The sequence below is a fragment of the Plectrocnemia conspersa genome, unplaced genomic scaffold (genome assembly GCF_051122295.1).
Source record: "Plectrocnemia conspersa isolate PC_06_02 unplaced genomic scaffold, ASM5112229v1 ptg000009l, whole genome shotgun sequence".
Lineage (NCBI taxonomy): Eukaryota > Metazoa > Arthropoda > Insecta > Trichoptera > Polycentropodidae > Plectrocnemia > Plectrocnemia conspersa.
In genome coordinates, this window is record NW_028277173.1 from 28,747,063 (window position 1) to 28,766,673 (window position 19,611).

The 19,611-nt window shown below is 27.2% G+C and overlaps 1 protein-coding gene across 6 annotated transcripts in view; it reads right to left on the reverse strand.

Moving 5' to 3' along the window:
- Window positions 1-19,611, reverse strand: part of mol (dual oxidase maturation factor 1 mol) — a 130,054-nt gene that overhangs the window by 42,563 nt on the left and 67,880 nt on the right. The window contains exon 1 of one of the 6 annotated variants that reach the window (XM_088193481.1): window positions 3,948-4,299. The exons of 4 other annotated variants lie outside the window; for them this stretch is intronic. The gene's annotated coding sequence lies outside the window, so the exon portion shown is untranslated. Of the gene's footprint in view, window positions 1-3,947; window positions 4,300-19,611 lie in introns of those variants that run through there. One more of the 6 variants, XM_088193484.1, reaches the window with a different exon arrangement.

Here is a 19,611-nt window from a genome sequence, read left to right on the forward strand (position 1 = left end):
ATCCCATAGTGGTAGGAGAACCGGTTCTTAAGACCAGATATATTATATGTTCAGGGTGACATTACTTTCTAGGCTCTTTTCGTTCAGAATCATTGAGTTTTTGAACTGGTGCAATGACATCAGCGGCCGTAATAACAATCCAATGCGGCATTGAATTTTTTCGAAGCGGCAAGGTTACAAAATTGAACGGTGGCTACTAGGAAGTGTAAATTAGCATAATTCGTATTCGGAGCTATTGCTTTAGAATGGAATTCTGTAAATATTTCGGTTCTATTAATAAAAATGCGAATATTTTAGAGAAAAATAGTTCCGCGCACGAAGAGACATCGATGCGTTTAAACGCGCAACCTCTACTCAAATAACATGATTTTTTTTTCTGTATTTGTATACTTTTTAATATAATATAATTATAAAACATATAATTAAATCATGTATCTATTAAATAACACATATACTTATTAAAATTCAGATTTAAGGATTAAGAACCGTGTTATTAAAAATTAAATCATACGTTCATTATAAATTAAAATTTACATACGGATATCAACTTTTTATTATAATTAAGATGCTTAATATATGTAAAATTTTATTTTTAACACTTTACGCAATATGAATATGTTTTAGTTGTAGATAAATTTATAGATTGAAACCAAATTAAATGTGACTTTAATTAAGGTTAAATTATTTTTAAAACTTTTTGTAAATCTGAATGAAATAATATATAGGAAGTAAAAATACGTTAAAAATGAAAGTTTATAATATGTATATAAAATAATACAAAAATAAATCATTATCTAATTTGGAATGGTTCCTAAGCATGAAGGTCATAAATACTATATTTTAATTGCGTATGACTAAATGTCATTATTGTTAAATAAACCATCTTGTATTATTTGTAGTTGATAATTTTATGAACTATAGTTACATAATAAATAAATAATTTACCCTAAAACAATTATAAAAATTCAATTATATTTTCTAACTAACACAAATGCGGAAGAATTTTGGTTTTACATTCTTAATTACAATATAGCAACTATTAATTACATACATATGCTCCAGTAAATGAAAATGTGTCTATTCATCACAGTCTTATTAAACAATCAAAATTAATAACACAACAATCAAATTGATGATTCTTCAAAAAAATAATCTCAAATTAAAATCAAAATTTCAGTAGTCAATTTCATTTTATGATATAATTTGTCATGCGTAATAATATGATTTATTGTCGATTTTCGTTGTGAAATACTGAAATTAAATTCTTGTGTTATATCCAAAAGCGACTACTTTGACATTGATATATTATTAGAGCCGCTATAAAATTCCTCCATAACAAAGTTAATTTATTGTCTTATTTTTTTGTATTACTAATGGACATCCATTCGAAAGTTGTCGTATATGCGTTCGTTTAAAGTTGAGGTCGAGGTGCAAAAACAATGGCGATAGTTTAATAGTCTGCGTTAAATAATAAGCATTAAAGTGATATATGAATCAATCGTGTGTTTATTGAATGCTATTTGTGCAAATTTTTAACTAAACATTCAATTAAATAATCTATCATTTTTATATAATTTCTAAATATAAAATATATTTTTCTAATAATAAATAAAAAAAAAAGATTAACACATAATTCACAAGATTATAAATCTGCATTTAAAAACTTTCTTTTATTTGATCTATTAAGTTGACATTTTAAGATTGGCTTATTTATTATCTTTAGTAAGATTTGTTGAAGAAATATGTAATTTTTTAGGCTAGAATTAATAATGTGCATATTTAGAGAGACATAGTTATAATATAAATTTTATATTATAGTATATAGATTATATTTTATAATAATTTGGCTGTACAATAATTTTAAGACAAAGACCTTATTAGTACAATGTGTTTTATAAAAGATGTAATTTTTATCGTTATAGCAATTTTATCATTGAAATCTATTTCTTTAATTAATTGAATATAAACTGTTATATTTATTATATCATAATTTATTAAAAATATGTTTTTAAGAAATAAAAAAAAAAAAAACTTTATAGAACAGATTAAATAATTGGTCAATATATCGCAATATTTAAGCAAAAATTATTTATAATACAATTTATTATATTTATTAAATTAATTAATATTTTAAAAGGAAGCAATATGTAATGTCTATTGATGGCGCATTTAAAAGTAGCCCGATAAACTTTTTATTATATTATTTTTCGACAAAATAACTAGTTTATTGTCTAATTATATTTTTTAAATATAACATAAAATAAAAAATGAATATTTAAAAAAAAAACTTGATTAATTCAGTTAATAAATATGTGTAAATATTTAATTATTTAATAAAAATGTGTTTTACAAAAATTTATATATATGTATCAATTTTGCAATATAATACTTAATTTTTTGTAAAATAATTAAAGCATTAAAAAATCACATTGCATAATAATTTTTATATTTAAATATATATAAAACAGCCATTTATTTATAAATATGTAAAGTAGTTTTTTTTAACTTTAAAGACCAATAATTAGCTTTAAAATAATTTAATATATTGTTATCAATGTTAAAAATATGGTAATATATATTTTTGGTGTTTTAACTAAGTGCTAATAAATTAAAACTTAAAGGATTTTTATTTAAATTATCGCTGTAGTATTTCATCTTATTAAATAAATATTTTTATTTAATAAATTTGTTATATTTATTAAATAAAATTTATTTTTGTAAAATTAGGCACAGGGTAGTGATCTTATTAGCACATTTAAAAGAAGCCCGAAAAAATTGATAAAATAATATTTTTTTTAAATATTATATATAATAGCATAGAATATTTGCAATTATTTTTTATATAAAGATTTATTTAATTCAATATATACAATTATAGATGTGTAAGTATTTTTTTGATGCATTGAAGTTTATTAAAAATAATTAATAATCAAATTTTTAGTTTTCATTAGAAAAACTAATTATAGTGAATGCAAAAAATAATGAATGTAATTAATATTTTAGAGATTAAAGAAATATTTTACTCACATTTTAATAGCTTTAATGGCGCATCTAAAAGTAGCCTTATATATTTTAATAAAAAATTAATTTAGATAAATATTTTGTGTTTAAGAAATAAAAATAACCTTGAATCATACTTTTTTAAACATTTTCATGAAATTTTATGTATTGTAAATAAAAGATGTAATTTATATATATGTTATATTTTAAACTAAGCTTAATATAGAAGCCGAAAATGAGCTTAGCATTAATTTTATATATAGTATGGATTATTATATAATATAATAAATTATTAAAGTCAATTCAAATTATTAAGAAACAAAAGCACGTATGAGAAAAATAAATAAAAGATATTATCATTATATTATTTAAAAAATAAAAATCTATTCAATAAAATTATTATAAATATTTTTTAAATTTTACACAAAAAAATAAGTTAGTTGCGCATATAAAAGTAGCCCAACTGAATATTTTATACTATAAAAGATCGTGTATTAAATTTTAATACAATATAAAAAATTAAAATGGCAGTAAAATATTTTAGAAAAATAAAGAATAATTCGAATTCAGATTTTTAAATAAGATTGTATAATAATATAGATATAGTAAAGCACATTTTTTAATTTTAAGGTAAAATAACCACTACTTAAATTTATGGCGAATACTTATTAAAAATAAAAACTGATTTAGTATGCCATTTTATTACATAATTTTGATATGAAACGATTATTAAAATAAAATTCAAGTTCGATTACTCATATCTTATATAAAAAATAAACACATTTGAGTGACTCATTTAAAAGTCGCCAATTACTCAATCTACTTCATTTTGCAATGTTTAAAATACCACACTAACGATTAACCTTACAAAAAAACATTTAAAGTCACTGAAAAATAATTCTAAAAATACACAATAAACAAAAATATTGATTAAACAAAATACTCACTTGAACAAATTGAATCAAACAACACTACCAAACACTTCACACTCTCTCAATCAACGTTATCACACCAAATAACGCGAAGAGATAACTATTATATTTTTTTATCAACAACTAAGATGTACCTATCGAAGCAACCACGTTTTGATGACACTTTTGCAACAATAACACTGAATTTTGTACTATCGTATCTTTTTCAAATGACTTGTGTAGTTTTGCGATTCACGTGACGCTGAAGGCTGTCATTGTTTTTCGATTGATCACACGGTACTATATTTGGTCACTCTGTGGCGAGCAGTGACCGGTCCGTCGTCGACGGTCATCCGATTAACACTGATCGTTGTGTCGCGTTGTGTCTGATTGTACTCGCCGAGCTTGAGAGTAGGAAGGAAGACCGCCAAGGTCCTTTGCTTTTGGCTTTGATTGGTGAAAAACTGCGGGGAAAATACGAGTGCGGGGTTGTCGTGAAGGATGACGTGTGTTGATAAAAAACTGTTATCATAAAAAACTAGATATGAGATTATTATACTTTTCATGAACAGAAACCCTTACACACAAAAAAATTTTGGTAATCTCTTTTATGCTATCTGTAAATAATCTTGCCGTCATTGTGACTAGAAAACCGAATGACAAAAAATCACATCACATCATTATTTAAAAATAATGTACAGATTCATATAGAACGCTTTAATGTTAATCGTATAAGCCCAAAGTATGGGAATCGGTGACATCTATATTAATTAATAATAATAAATTATTATATGTAATATAATTTATAACAAATAGATGTCACTATAGCTGTGTCCGTTTTTTAAACAATTGCGCATTTTTATTAATAAAAATTTGAGTGCCGCTGCCGAGGCTCGAACCTGCAACTTCAGAGTTACTAGTCTGAGACGTTACGGACTACGCTATTCCGTCATTATATGTGTGTATGTGAGATATAACACATTTTGTGAAACATAAATCATGTTTCAAAATGACGGTTATTCAAAATTTAAATCAATCGTAAATCAAACAATTTAATACAAATATGAAATTGTGAGGAGAACAAAAATTATGAATAAAAGATTTTAATATATATATATATACAGAAATATACATACATTTTACGTCCCTTGCTTAATGGATTTATTTTTTTAAATTAATCTACGTCCATGAAGAATTACATCGCCTAATTTTATAAAACGTAACAATATTATTTTCACGCATAAGAATTAATTTATTAAATATTTAAGTCTGCTTTTATAACATGAAATAAAGTTTAAGAATTAAATCATCTGATTTTATAAAACGCAACAATATTATTCTCACGCATTATATTTAGGCGAATATTAAACAGTCTGATTTAATATTATAGAACAAAATTTTGTTTTTTGTTTTTTGGCTTTTTACGAATAAATTATCTATTAATTTATTGCTTTTTATTTTTTACTTTAATCTAAACTTATCTACAGAATGAATTTTTAATTCAAGTCTTTTTTATGTACTCACATGATTTTAATGTTTAATAATCACTCCAGTCGTTTTATAAAAACAAAATAGACTTTTGATAAATCGGTTAATGCCATAAAAATAATATCAGATCATAAATCATAGCTCATTAAAATTCAATTTTTGTTACAGTAACAGTTTTTGAGAAATCACAAATGAATTGTTGTATAAGTTTGATATTTAAATCAATATCAAGAGTTTTTTTTTGATAAAATTAATTAATTATTAAAAACACGTTCGTTTTTTTGCCATTCTGTATATTGTATGTGTTGACGTTTGTATCGAATTTCTATATTTCAGATTCAGAATTCCGTATTGCAAAATGTTGATTTGATTATATTATATATATATACATATATAAATGAGTCATTGATTCGATGAGAAATTGCATTATGATGATGTTGGGTCTTGCCCAAAGCGACATTTTACATATGAATTAGTTACTGGTGTAAAATTATCACAGAGAAAATTTAACTGACAATGATTTATTACTAAAACAAATTATTGTGTCCTTTAGAATATTTTTGCCATGTGACATAGCGCAGGTAATTTGTATGAGTCATCAACGGGTTAAAGACATCTGAAAAGTAACTTTTTTCTTTTTATTTAAAATTGTCTTTAAACTAAAATAGATAGGGTTTATTAGAATGATCTTATTTATTCCAAAGCAATAATTATTCAAGGTATATAATTTTTTGTAGGCAATATTAGGTCTTGTAATACCATAAAATTATTTTTTTATGTACAAAAAGTTGTTTAATATATTCTTGATAAATGAATTTATAATAATAGTTTACCGTTTCTTTCCGTAAATACAATGTAAAAACCACTTACAAGGAAGGCTTTCGCATGGAAATTCAGAACTGTAAATCGTTTTATTATACTAATATTTTGCACAGAATTTTTAACTGTATAACAATTATTAAAGGAAACACGCATAGAATATATAAGTACATATTTAATAAATATATTGTTTTGTAACAATAATTATATTAATAACTTATGCATCAGTACTCGTCAATAAAAGGTTGTACTTTCCTTCTCATCAACTCTAGTTTTTTACTTATATATGTACATATGTAATACTTTTTGTTAGTTATTCGTAAATATTTGTAGCTAATTATTCTTAAAAACATAAGCAAAACTGCTTCTGAATCTGTTTTATATAAATTTTTATGGCAAATGTTAAAAAACTGCATTATATTTTACAGGATTATTAATCTATATATGACAAGCCTATGCCTTTATAAAATAAAATATATTGCTTTAGTTTTATTTACTTTTCACAAACTTTGAATATATATTGTAAATCAATAAAACTATATTAGAATCTAAGGAATGTAATAATAGTTTGCAACATATTAAAAATATGATAATCAAACGCTTAGTCAAAATATCAATGGTGCGCAACAAAATCAAAACTCATAAATATTATTAAAAAATCTGTGGCGAATTTAAAAAAATAAACTGCGACATGCATCTAAAGTTTAAGAGTTAACTAAAATATTTAGCAATGCATCTTGGTGGCCAGATGGTTGCCATATAAGACATTTATTTATTTTATGATGCTCCTGACATTTATTTACAATGTTAATAATATTATTACAACAAGCTAAATTTAAATAATGAACCATAATGCGAAAAGTCTCACGTGTTTTTTTATATGTTTCTACTTATAGCAAATTTTTCGGGTAATTACAATTAATATTTCATCGTTTATTTATTGAACTAATAAGTTCTTAGTATATGTTACAAACCTACCCAGAATGGGGATAATCAAAACAATTTTACAATGTATATATAATAATTACAACTATAATATACTTCCTATCTATAAGCAATTATTTTAGAATAATAATAAAAAACATTATCCTTGCTTCTTTATAATTGTATTTATATTTTTATGAATATTTTTCTCATTAAACAAATCGTTATCCTTTGAATGGTAATCCAAACTGACCCTGGTGCTAGAGCATTTTATTTATGTGAGTCGACACGTTTATTGTAAAATCATCCTTTATGCTTCGAATGAGAGTTAATTGGTTAATCTTTATTGGGCTGTCGGGTGCCCATTAATCTGACGTTGATCGGCCAATTAATCATTATGCTTTCATGGCCGCTCCAAAGAGTACAAGTGCATTTTTATTATTATATATTGACGAGCAGGTGTCGCAAATTAGATTGCAACGTTCCTACAAAGACACGCTTACAATATTAATAAATATTTGAGAATATATATTATAATTTAAACTAAAATTAAAAAAAAATTGTTTTGCAAGCTCGTTGAGAAGCTGGATGGCTCGTTCAAGAATGAGCCATGGTCAAGAATAAGGGACGCGATCGCGATTCTATTGTACTCTAACAATTATCTTTAAAATGGAATACGTAAGCCAAAAATTGAGGGTACGGCATGTGATAATTACAGGAACTACATCTGCAATTTATTATTAAAAAAAAAAATTTAAATGCACATTTTTATGTATTAAACATTTATATTGTATGACAATATAGTTTATTAATAAATATATTAATATGTACATACCAGTGGCGTGCCGTCCATATATGTATGCGGCAGATTCAAAACGTCACCAGCATGCACGGTCGCTTGCCATCAACCGTGCATGCTGGTGACGTTTTGAATCTACCGCATGTATAGATGTCACGCCACTGGTACATACGTATTTATGATCTTTTAATGTATATCAAAAATATCTTAGAATTTGATAAATATATAATATTTAAAAATATTGCATTTTTTATATTAAATATTATATTTTTAAGAAAAAATATATTTTAAAAATACACAGCAATTAAAATAAATAAATAATATGTACTAAAGAAAAAGCATTAAATCGCTTTTTAATTTCCTATAAAAAAAAAACAACATCCGGGCTACTTTTAAATGCGCCATTTTTCACGTTACAAATATATTATTGTACCATATTATTTATTTAAGTACAGTCCATCCAAGATATGAACGCTCATCGTCATAGTATTGGCGAGAGAATATAATAGGGTGACCATGTGAAATTACAACTGCAATTATCTTTTACTTTTTTAATTTAATTTGTTGAGGAAAGTGTAAAATATTACTTTCTTACTTTTTTTTGTGTATTTATATACATATTTAACTCAAAAACATTAAAGCAGTTTTGGTATCACTCTCCTGGTTGAATATCTGTCCAATATAATATTTTTTAAAATACCAATCGAATATTACAGGAATTGTTTTATTGATTACAAAATTCCACAACATGACAATAGTTTATAATAAAAATATAACACATTATAATTTTTAATTCAATTTCCAACGTATGGTCATCCTACCCTTAACCTTAAAACAGTCCTGATTTAGTATTTGTAACGTTCTCCTATCGGTGTAAACAAATTCGCGGAAAACTATGTATGTATGCATGCATGCGTACACGCACCATTATTTCCAACACAACGATGATGAGCGCTAACATAAATATGTATTTATATTTTTATAAATATTAACAGTATTGATTTTTGGGAAATTTTATATTAAATTATGCTAATATTTTATGTATATTTTAATATTTTTTTATAAAACATGTTTTAAAGTTAAGCGATGAACAATAATTTTAAAAAAATATGAAAATAATCGGATAACATTAAAAAAATAAAAGTCAAGTAGCAAAACATACCCCGAAGCCCGGGCTTATTGTAAACAAATATTTTATGTGTACGGTAGGATTGCAAAGGGATTGTGCATTACGAAACTCTTAAACCTGGCAAAAAAATAACAGAAAGATTATATTAAAATCAAATTTATTGTTTGCATGAAAAAATAATAATAGGTCAGCACTTGACAACAGAAATCTATTAGTTCTACAATACGATAGCGATTCGATAGATTTTATCATATCCACCTTATTATTCAGACCTTGCTCCTTCAGACTAGCATTTATTTCAATCGATGCAGCACTTCCTCGATAGAAAAAAATCAAAATGCAAATTATGTAATTAGGGGGCTGTCGGAATATTTTGAATTAAAGTCTTATGCTTAAAATGAAAAAAATTTGAATCCAGAAAATAAAATAAAATATTTAGAAGTGCTTTATAAAAAAAATTATATTTGTTTCGTGATTATCTAATCTGAGTAAAACTATGTTGTATTCAAAAATCAAAACTTCCGATGCTCATCGATTGAATAAATATTGTGCGACGATAAAGAAGCTACTTAAATAGAACAATATCACCAGATGATGCTTAAAGATTTTTTTGGCGAAACGTCGTGGATATTTGAGTGTGAAAAATTTATGATACATTAAAGGTAAATATAATAAATATTTTTTAATTTATTTCTATATTTGATTATTATATATAAAAGTAACCCGTTTATTTTCGAATGCACTAGTTTTTGAATAATGCATTAGTTCGAAAATTTTATTATTACATTAATTAAATTTAATTAAAACCGATCACAATAAAACCTTGAAGTGATTAAACGCATCCGTTTATCTCCGCTAACTAAAATACGAAAATAAATTTGCTTAACTCCGGTTATTATAACCGATCGTGTTAAAATATTACTTCAGTCGAACGTAACAAATTGCCCACGGATGAATCGTTCGACTTTTCGCCATAAAACTATTAAAACGAGGTCTTAAAAATCGAAGGCAAACATCGAAATTAATAAATATGACTAGGATTTAATAAGAAATCTCCATAAATCACAAAGAGCGATGAACTCGATTTTTTTGGGCAAACTTTTTAATAGGAAAATCCTTCGAAAATTTCCGTCAAAGCATACGTTCAAAGGCCTCTTTAAAAATATTTTTTCGAGGAAACGTTATGAGCAATATTTATGTACATTTATAGTAAAGAATGGCTCGTGTCCCATTGCCAGCTATTCGTCGTTCGGCCTTCGTCAGAGGTCGTACATCGGCGGTCACCGAACCTGAAAATATCACACTGGGCGATATGTAGTTAATCGATTTTGAGTCATGTGTGTTGTTACGAAACACCCGGTTGTACATATTAATTGGACACCAAAGGACAGGGACGCTTGTTCTTAAAAGGCGTGACGATCAAAAAATATATAACCTACATTTATATGTAAATAAGTATGATGTATGATTTTATAAATATGGGTAAGATACTGAAGGCTGATAATGAAGAATGACTTGTATAAGCTTATATTGTTTAATAAAATATTGATTTAAATATAAATGTTATTATTTTTAATCATATCAACAAATATATTGATATTTAACACATGTTTTAAAAATAGATATACACAATTAACCATACATTAATAAAAAGTGATATTTTAAAATATTAACACATAAAGACAAGGCTAATTGTGTTGATAATAAAATTTATTAACAAATTTTATAATACATTAAAACATTAATAATTTATTTACAAAAACCATTCGTTATGTATTTGACCATAAAATATATATTTTATGATTTAATAAATAATTATTGGGTGCTTCAGTGTATTGTGTATTGCATTGGCATTATGCTTACTAGCGATAATAATTTTATATATTATATGAATTTATAGAAGCAATAAAATATATAAATACTATCGTGTGTGCTAAAGATTACTCAAACATTTTATTGAAACGTTATGAAGAATTATATCTTATTTAAGTTAATAAATTGTGACCATCGTTCAGGTATTTTAATGGCGCGGTATGATATTTACAAAAAACAATGTGTCAATAAATAATCTCATAACATAGAAGTTAAGTTACGGTTTTCAATAACTAACGCGTGTTTTAAAAGTTTATTTGATGTTAGTATAACTCACAACATAATACTTTTATTTATTGATGTTTTATAGGTAAGAATCAGGATGATAGATGAATCATGTTTCATGCTTTTTACAGTAGAATTATCAGTTGCTGGTATTTCGATATTATTAATTTATTGTGTAGCTTATACCTAAAGTGTCTTAAAATAATATTTTAAGAGCAGAAGATTTAAAATCAATTTTATAATCGGATTTATGTATCAAATATAGAGAATTTGTGACCTGGCTAGAGCATCGTAGCTGAAATATAGAAAAAGAGTAAGTGAAAATCGCGATGAAATAAGGAAATAATAAAAAGTAGAGATCCTAATTTGAATCATATTTCCAGTAAAATATTTTTATTTTTTTTATTTCTATTCATTAGAAACTGGCCAACTTAAAAAAGCACTTGTGTTTTAAGTCATTAAAGTCTTAACACATTACTTAAAAGATAATTTAAAATATATACATATATATTTTTATGTTTTGACAAAAAGTGAAATTTTAAATATTTTTATAAGCTCGTATTACATTATTTTAAAGCCACTAAAACGCATGAACGGACTAGCCACAAAAATTTCGCTATAACGTAATTTTTCTTTAACTTATTCTGAGCCCTATTTTGCCCTATTTAGCTTAGTTAAATGTATCTTCTTCTTTTTATGGCTGTACCATAAACATAAATGACCGAAAAAATAATGAACAAAAAACACTTTGTAATTGCCGAAATTCCAGAAATTATACATATTTTCGAGTTAGTATTGTGTAGCTGTGGACTTCTTCAGTAATTGGTGATTTTTTTTTTAATAAAAATATTAAGGTTTTTGATTCTAGCCTCATTGAAGTTAAAAAACATATCTTATTTTCAGCTCCAGATAGTATTTTTTAAATATTTTTAAATACGTCTCAACATCATTAAACGACTCTAATATATTTTTTAATAAATATATGTATTTAGAAAGGTCAAAATCTACGTTCTTTATCATAATTTAAAATACATATATTTTTTATAATAAATTATATAGATGTTACAGATAGTGATATTTGTATTTATTATGTCCGATTGACTTACCCAATTGATACAAAATTATCATGTTGTAACGCATTGGGCATACGACTGTTAAGATTAATTTGTTAATTTTTTCCTGTTTTTTAATATCAGCAGCAGTTCATTTTATATTGAATAAGTATATCAATTATCGAATTTAGTTTGATTAAAAATTGATACGGCCATTTTAAGCACACACTATAAACAAAACGATACTGTAAATAAGCCTAGTAAACTTTGCTACATGGTGACAATGGAGTAAATAAACCCAAATATACATATAAATTTGTTTCTTTTTTTGTATGTCAAAAACGAAAAGGTTAATTTGTAAATGTCGAACTTAAATCAATAGTGCTCAATGTACACGCTTTAACTTCACGTTTTAACCGAAACAAACAAGCGCTAATTTAAACGGTTGTCGAATTAACAATACGATTAATCAAGTGTTCGGAAAAAATCGACCTTCGTCTAAAAAATGGTAAATGCGGCCAATCGATCGATCGGTGCAAAATAGTGGCAATGGTCGACATTTCGCCTCCTGCGGCCTTCAGGGTGAGAATTTTCCGGAAGAGTGGTTACCTACGGCCACCTGCTGACCTCAAGCTCCCGCTGAGCGGTCAACAGGTGGCCGGAAAACTGCCAGCGACTGACACTCTCCGTTTCGATTGAGAGAAATGTCACACACACGAGCGCTGACTGACACACATTTGCTACTTTCAAGAACGGCTGTGCCAAGTGAAGTTCAATATTGCCGCTTGACCTTCCGATCTTGGGCGGACGTGACGTCAAAAACGTAAACCGTAATGCAATGAGAAGATCGTGCAATATGCAAAATTTTTGGAAAAGTGGAAAGCGATTCAAATGTCCATATTCTAAAGTGTAATTTTGATGAAAATTATTTAATTACACAATTCTTATACATATTCAAATCTAAATTCTCTAAAATGTCAAGTACTTCTTTTAAAAAAAAGAGAAATTTTGACAACTTCATTGTTATTAAAAGCAACTTTGAATAATATATGTATAAAAATAACTCTGACATGTCAGAAAAAGTGTTATAATTTTACTTGTAAATAAGTAATGTATGGAAGATAGTTTTGAGTTGTTAGAATGTTTTGGTGTTAATAATATAATTTTATAGCCATAATATTATTTTTCTTTTGCTCCAATGAAAAGGTAGTTATAATAAAAATGTGAGATTTATTAGATTTGAATCTAAAAATCAGAAAGACTGTTTCTGTATATAAAAAATCGTTACACAAATAACAAAAAAAAAAAAAAAAAATTTGGTAATAATTAAATGAATAATACAAATAAAGAAGTTGAAGCAACATATAATTGCTTTTTATCTATTCAAAAAATTTTACAATCATATATTACATATAAAAAAAGCAAAATAAAAATGTTTAATATGTATTAAATAAAATCTCACTTTTTTAAAAAAATATTATCACAAGAGCTAAAAATATATTAATTGACCGTAAAAATCTAGTAAAAATATAAGGTAAAAACGATGGATGTTATGTTTTTGAAAAACATCAAGTTTCCCAAAAAGTTCTCAACAATTCTCGAGATTTTAATATAATTACTATACACTATATTAGATATCTTTAAATTATTTAAAATAAAAAACTGGATGATCGTTTAACATAATAAATTTAAAAGTGTAATGATTTGTTATAATAGATGCGAATAAACTAAAAACCAGAACAAATTGCTCTACTTCGATCGATAACAGAGCATCAAGTTAAAAGTAATTTTTGGCTTGCGTATTTATACCCGATTTATTCGGAAAATTTACAATTACAGCTACTGCATCTTTACGTTTTTCATATTTTGAATAAAATACAGACAAAAACTTCTTTGAATTAATAAAAACACAAGATTTAATTTCACCGACAGAAAAATTTATAATTCAATTAAAACCCCCCATACATTTTTAAAATCTGCCGATTCTTTTTGTCTCAGTATTAATGTAGTAAAGTAATGGGTCAATCGTAAGCATATTTTTAGCATTATAATTTTTCGAAACTCTATTTAAAACTTCCAAGAAAAAAATGCATTCCTTCAAACATCTGGCACGGATGCACCACTTTACGCAGTGACTGCAAGGCATTTTGAAATATTCCTACTGTGGCGACAGGTAACAATAAGGTTACAATTCCCGTACGATATATAAATAGACGGGACAGAAACTCCAAAGAACAGTCGCCCGATTACATTACGAGACTCGACTACTGGCTCCGCTCACGCCCTCGCCGCTTCCGCCGATTACTTGCCGCAGCCCCGACCATGTGCCGCCATCGTCAGCCACCGTCGCCGCTGACAGTTGCCGCCACCGACCACGCGGCCCAGGAAGCACCCGGCGCCGTCACGCACCCGTAGGGCTACGCCACTGCGACACCGAGCTCCATCACGACGACCCCCAAACTGGTGACAACCCGACGTGAGCACGAGCTCCAGCACCAGACGACACGACCCCCACACTACAAATTGAATTTTTAACAAAAAAATGTCTCTGAAAATTTTTTCCGAGAAAAAACACTATTTGTATAATATTATAATAACTAAATATGTACAAAAAAATACTGCAACTATGGTTTCAAAATACGTAATTTTTAACAATACAATTATTGAATAGTAACGATGAAATATTTAAATATAAGTAATAATGTATCGAAAACACAGTTAATACACACACAACTCTGTTGTGTAAAAAAACAATAATAAGTATCAAGACTATATAAAAAATATTATTATAATATAATAAAAATAAACATTAATTGTTTTGATTTAAAAATGATTAGACAACCAATACCAGTTATTGAGAATGTCCACAGCTGCATGATAAAAACTCGAATTTTTTTATATTTCCGGCAAATTTTGTTAGTCGCTTAACTGTTATAAATAACAAAGATAATAAAATAAATTTCACTGAACAATTAAAACGGTGCGTCCCAAAAACGTGAGTTTTTGGTAATTTTAATTAAATAAGCATAATTTGTATTTATTTAAGAAATACAAAAATTCAATACCAGCTATTAAAAAAATCCCCAGCTGCACAATATAGGTAATTTTTGTAGTTTCGGCAATGTTAAAATGATTTTTTTTCTGTATTATTTTGATTGTTAATAAGATATTTTTATATATAAACACTCCCCGTGCCCATTATTTATACTTAAAAATATTTTTTATTTTGTTGTGTGATTGTTGATAATTCAGTAATGTGAAAAATTTCGTTGTTCAAGTGGTGATTATGGTAACCTAGCTCAGGTAGTTCAAACCCCCCCCCCTACACTTAATAAATGAAACGTCATATAATTTGACAAAATATTAATGTGGGTAAATAGACGCATTCCTCGCCATTTATAAATGACAAAATTATAACAGCGCTTTGAATATATTCCTGAATATTCATGATAGAAAAGTTTTGGTTTTATTTAAAAAAAATTTTGGTTATTTTTAATTAATTAAATTATCGTAAGTTCAAATAACATAAATATAAAAATTGACGTTTTTAAGTTTATTTTGTATTCAATAATTAAAATTCTTTGACAAAAATTAAAGAAAAAGGCAAAACCTTTCATTAGATTATGTTTAATTCAAACCAGTGTAACTTGTACGTTTACTATTTAACCACCGTACTTGTATAATACTACATTGCATAATTAACATTCCAAATCTTAACTGTTGCCATATTTAGTCTGAAATTCGCACTTAAACTAAACATTACAGTAATTTGTTGTACTCTTGCTGTACTATTGTAGGTACATATATAGCGCAATCGTGATTCAGCGATTGTCCTTATGCAAAATTTCGCTTTTCTCGGAATATCTTGCACACGTCTAAAACGTGACCAGTTTACTGACCAACGCCACGTCCTTGCTATCACAACAAGTGTCAAATTAATTTTTGTTTAAAAATTTTTGAGTTCGTTGACTTAACGCAAAGGCGGAGGTCTTTTGGACAATCGAACGTGACCGAGTAATTTGCACAAGTAATTTTTAGAAATTTCTAGGTTCAATGTCGTTCAACGGAAAAATGCATAAATTTACTCCGAGTGGGTGAAGCTGAAGGCCCAAAAGCTCTGACAGAAACAAGAATACAAATCTGCTTATACAGATAAATTGAATACGTTGTCTATAGTTTTTTTTAATTTACTGCATTGATGTAATGATGTATTATAAAAAATATACTAAATGTTTACAATAAGCTCAATGTTAGTCACTTGAAGCATTTCTGTCAATGCCGCCCACCTTTTATTACACTTTTGCATCCATACTTTTGTGAAAAAAGTTTGAAAAAAGCATCAATAAGCCAGGGCCGGATTTAACGGTCTGGTTGTTGACCTTGCATTTCGAAAAGTTTCAGAATGTGACAGGTTCCAAGGCTTGAAATTGTAAATTGTGATTCAGTGCTGGTTCATGGGAACAAAAATAATCAGTTCATATATGCTTGAAATTTATTAAGCACTATTTCCATTGTGATTTAATTAGATATATTTTATTTTTAAATAGAACTTTTGTGACATAAGGTTAAAATTAACTTGCTTCATAATATTTAGTTTATGCCTAATTTTCGGGTTATATAGATTTTTCTATTTATTTTAAAGTTGTGCATTATATCTTATTTATTAATACTTTAACCGTTTAGCTGCCGAAGTCGACTATATTGAATTTTGCTACTTTCGCATGAATTCCCGTATTTAATATCATTACTAAAGAAAAATTCTTACATTTTATTTGATTCAGAAGCGAATACTTTTTCTAACATATATTATTTATTAATACATAAATTTGACAGAAATTAAAAAAAGTTTAGCAGTTAAAGGGTTAAGTTTCTTTCACTTTGCATTTTAAAATAATTTAGCTAATAATGATTTGTAAAAAAATATTTTATTAATTCAATAAATCACGTAATTCCGAAATCACTGTATTTTTTTTTAAATTGAAGTTTTAACAGTCAGTCGTGATTGGCAAAAAAAATTGGGCACTAATATTTACAATAGCAAAATTTTTAGCATGTTTATCAGCTGAACCACTTTTTTTTAATCTCTATTGAATAAAATGATTAACGCATATGATGATAAACAGAGCCAGTTCCACTGCAATTTTACCTTTAAATAAAACATGGGATTCTGTGTTAAGAAGAAACACAGTGGGAGACCACTTAACGGATTATATTTGTGCTACAAAGCCGTTTCCAATCTGCCTTATCGGCCAACAGAAATTTATATTTGTAGAAATTAGTCGTCCCGCCGGAAATAAATGGACCACATAATCCATCATGGAGAGGCTAGGAGTGTAACTATTGGCACCCTGGCAATAAGGAAGCATTTCAACTTTTTTTTCGACACTTTGTCTGACACAGACTTGAACATTTGCATTGGAGTTCAAGACACCCAAACTTCAAGAGACATTCAATTTGAACCACAACTAAAAGGAGGTCGATTCTATTTCGAACCAGCAAAGATCGCAGATACCGCCATTTCTCTCGCCTCATCTACTAGTCTAGCTCGACATCAAAAATCCAGAGCTCCCTACTTCAGAGACGCCTACAGCCCATAGATGCACAAATGGAAGCAAATTCTAGTCAAAATATCCAATAGTTACTCAAGAAACTATAACAGTCCGATTCAACAGTGCATAGACATTGTAAGAAAATTGGGAAGGTTTGGCAAAAAGGTGTATAGGCTCTATATGAATTGAGAGTATCCACGTATCTTAAGAGCTTCTGGATCTTAGCTGAGTCGCCTTTTCTCAATAATTTTTATAACCTGGCCTATAAGCCTGGTCTCACTGTAAATTAGTTATTTCGTGTGTATGGTAGAGTTGCAAAGAAATTGTGTATTATGAAACACTTAAATATTAATATATGGTGATTAATTGGATCATTTGCCTGCACTTGTCAACATAAGTCGAGTTGTTCTACAACACGACAATGCACGTTGTAATGTGGTGAAATTGCCACTCAAAAAAATCAAAGAGCTTGTCTAAATTTTTTTATTTCATCCAAACTTTTTATCTAAGCTTTGCTCTTTATGACTACCATTTATTTTGATAGATTTAGCACTTCCTAGTCAAAAAAAATAAAAAATATTAGAATATTTTGCATCAAAGCCTCTAAAATTTTATGCTAATGCAATTAAAAAATAACCAAGAGGTGAAAGAATGTTATATCTTAAAAAGAAAATTATGTTTAGAATCATTAAAATAAAAATTTACATGAAAAAGTATTTTTTTCTTATTGCGAAAATACATAAATTTCTGGAATATATATAAAAAGTTTTAACCTAAAAATAATGGATCTAAAAAAAAATGGGACATTTAAGCAAAAAAACAAATTACAACATTATAATTATTGTAACAATAATAAAAATCATATATATATATATAAAAAAAACTGAGCGCTTTTTTGACTTTATAACTTTATGAATTTAATGAAAAATACAAAACTGAAAGCTTACTGTCAAACATATTTTATTATAATTATTGATGTATGTAAATTCAATTTAAAATAATTTTAATTTAATAAAATTATGCAGATTGAGAAAGAAAAATTTACTTATTAATTAATAAGTCATTTTTTTGTGCCGAATTTTGAATAAATTTCGTTGGCCACTAGAGCAGACTTCGAACGGACGTTTGAATGATGTGCTATTTTTTCTCAAAACATTTGCGATAAATATATTAAAAAATTATGATTCATAACAATACTTTGACTTCATCTGCAAAAAGGTTTTCTCACGGTGGTGTTCCATTTTATCAAAACCGTCCCTTTTTTGTCTTAGAAACTAGCTTTGTGATCAAGTATTATAATTTATAACATAATGTTTGGATTCTCATTAGTCTAATTGCTGAATAGAAGAGTGGTTCAATTGATGAACTCGACAATGTCATTAAATATATTTCACTGTGATATCTAGGGCGTGTGAATAGGAAGTGTGATATTCATATATGACCGTCACGGCCAGTGTTCAATCATGATCCGTGTCCAAGTTTGCGATAAAATTGTTATGTGACTACAAGGTGTTCACTCACCGTTTACTATCGATGTTATCATTTTATCAAAAAGCGTTGACTCCTGTCAGAAGTGACGTGTCAGACCTCACAGCTCGGCGGAAAGCCTTCGTGTCAAGGCGTTGGGCGAACATAAACGCAGGGGGTCGCATGTGACCTTAGATGAGTATCAATTATGGACAGTGATTATACAAATATAGGACCGCGATTGGCATTACAGCCGAGAATCGATGGCCAATATTAATCGATTTGCATTCGAACTGCGTCGGTTGCTTGTATTATACATTCTCAAAACGTGGCACTTGATTGATTATTTAATTTGTTAAAGGTAACTAACTTCACC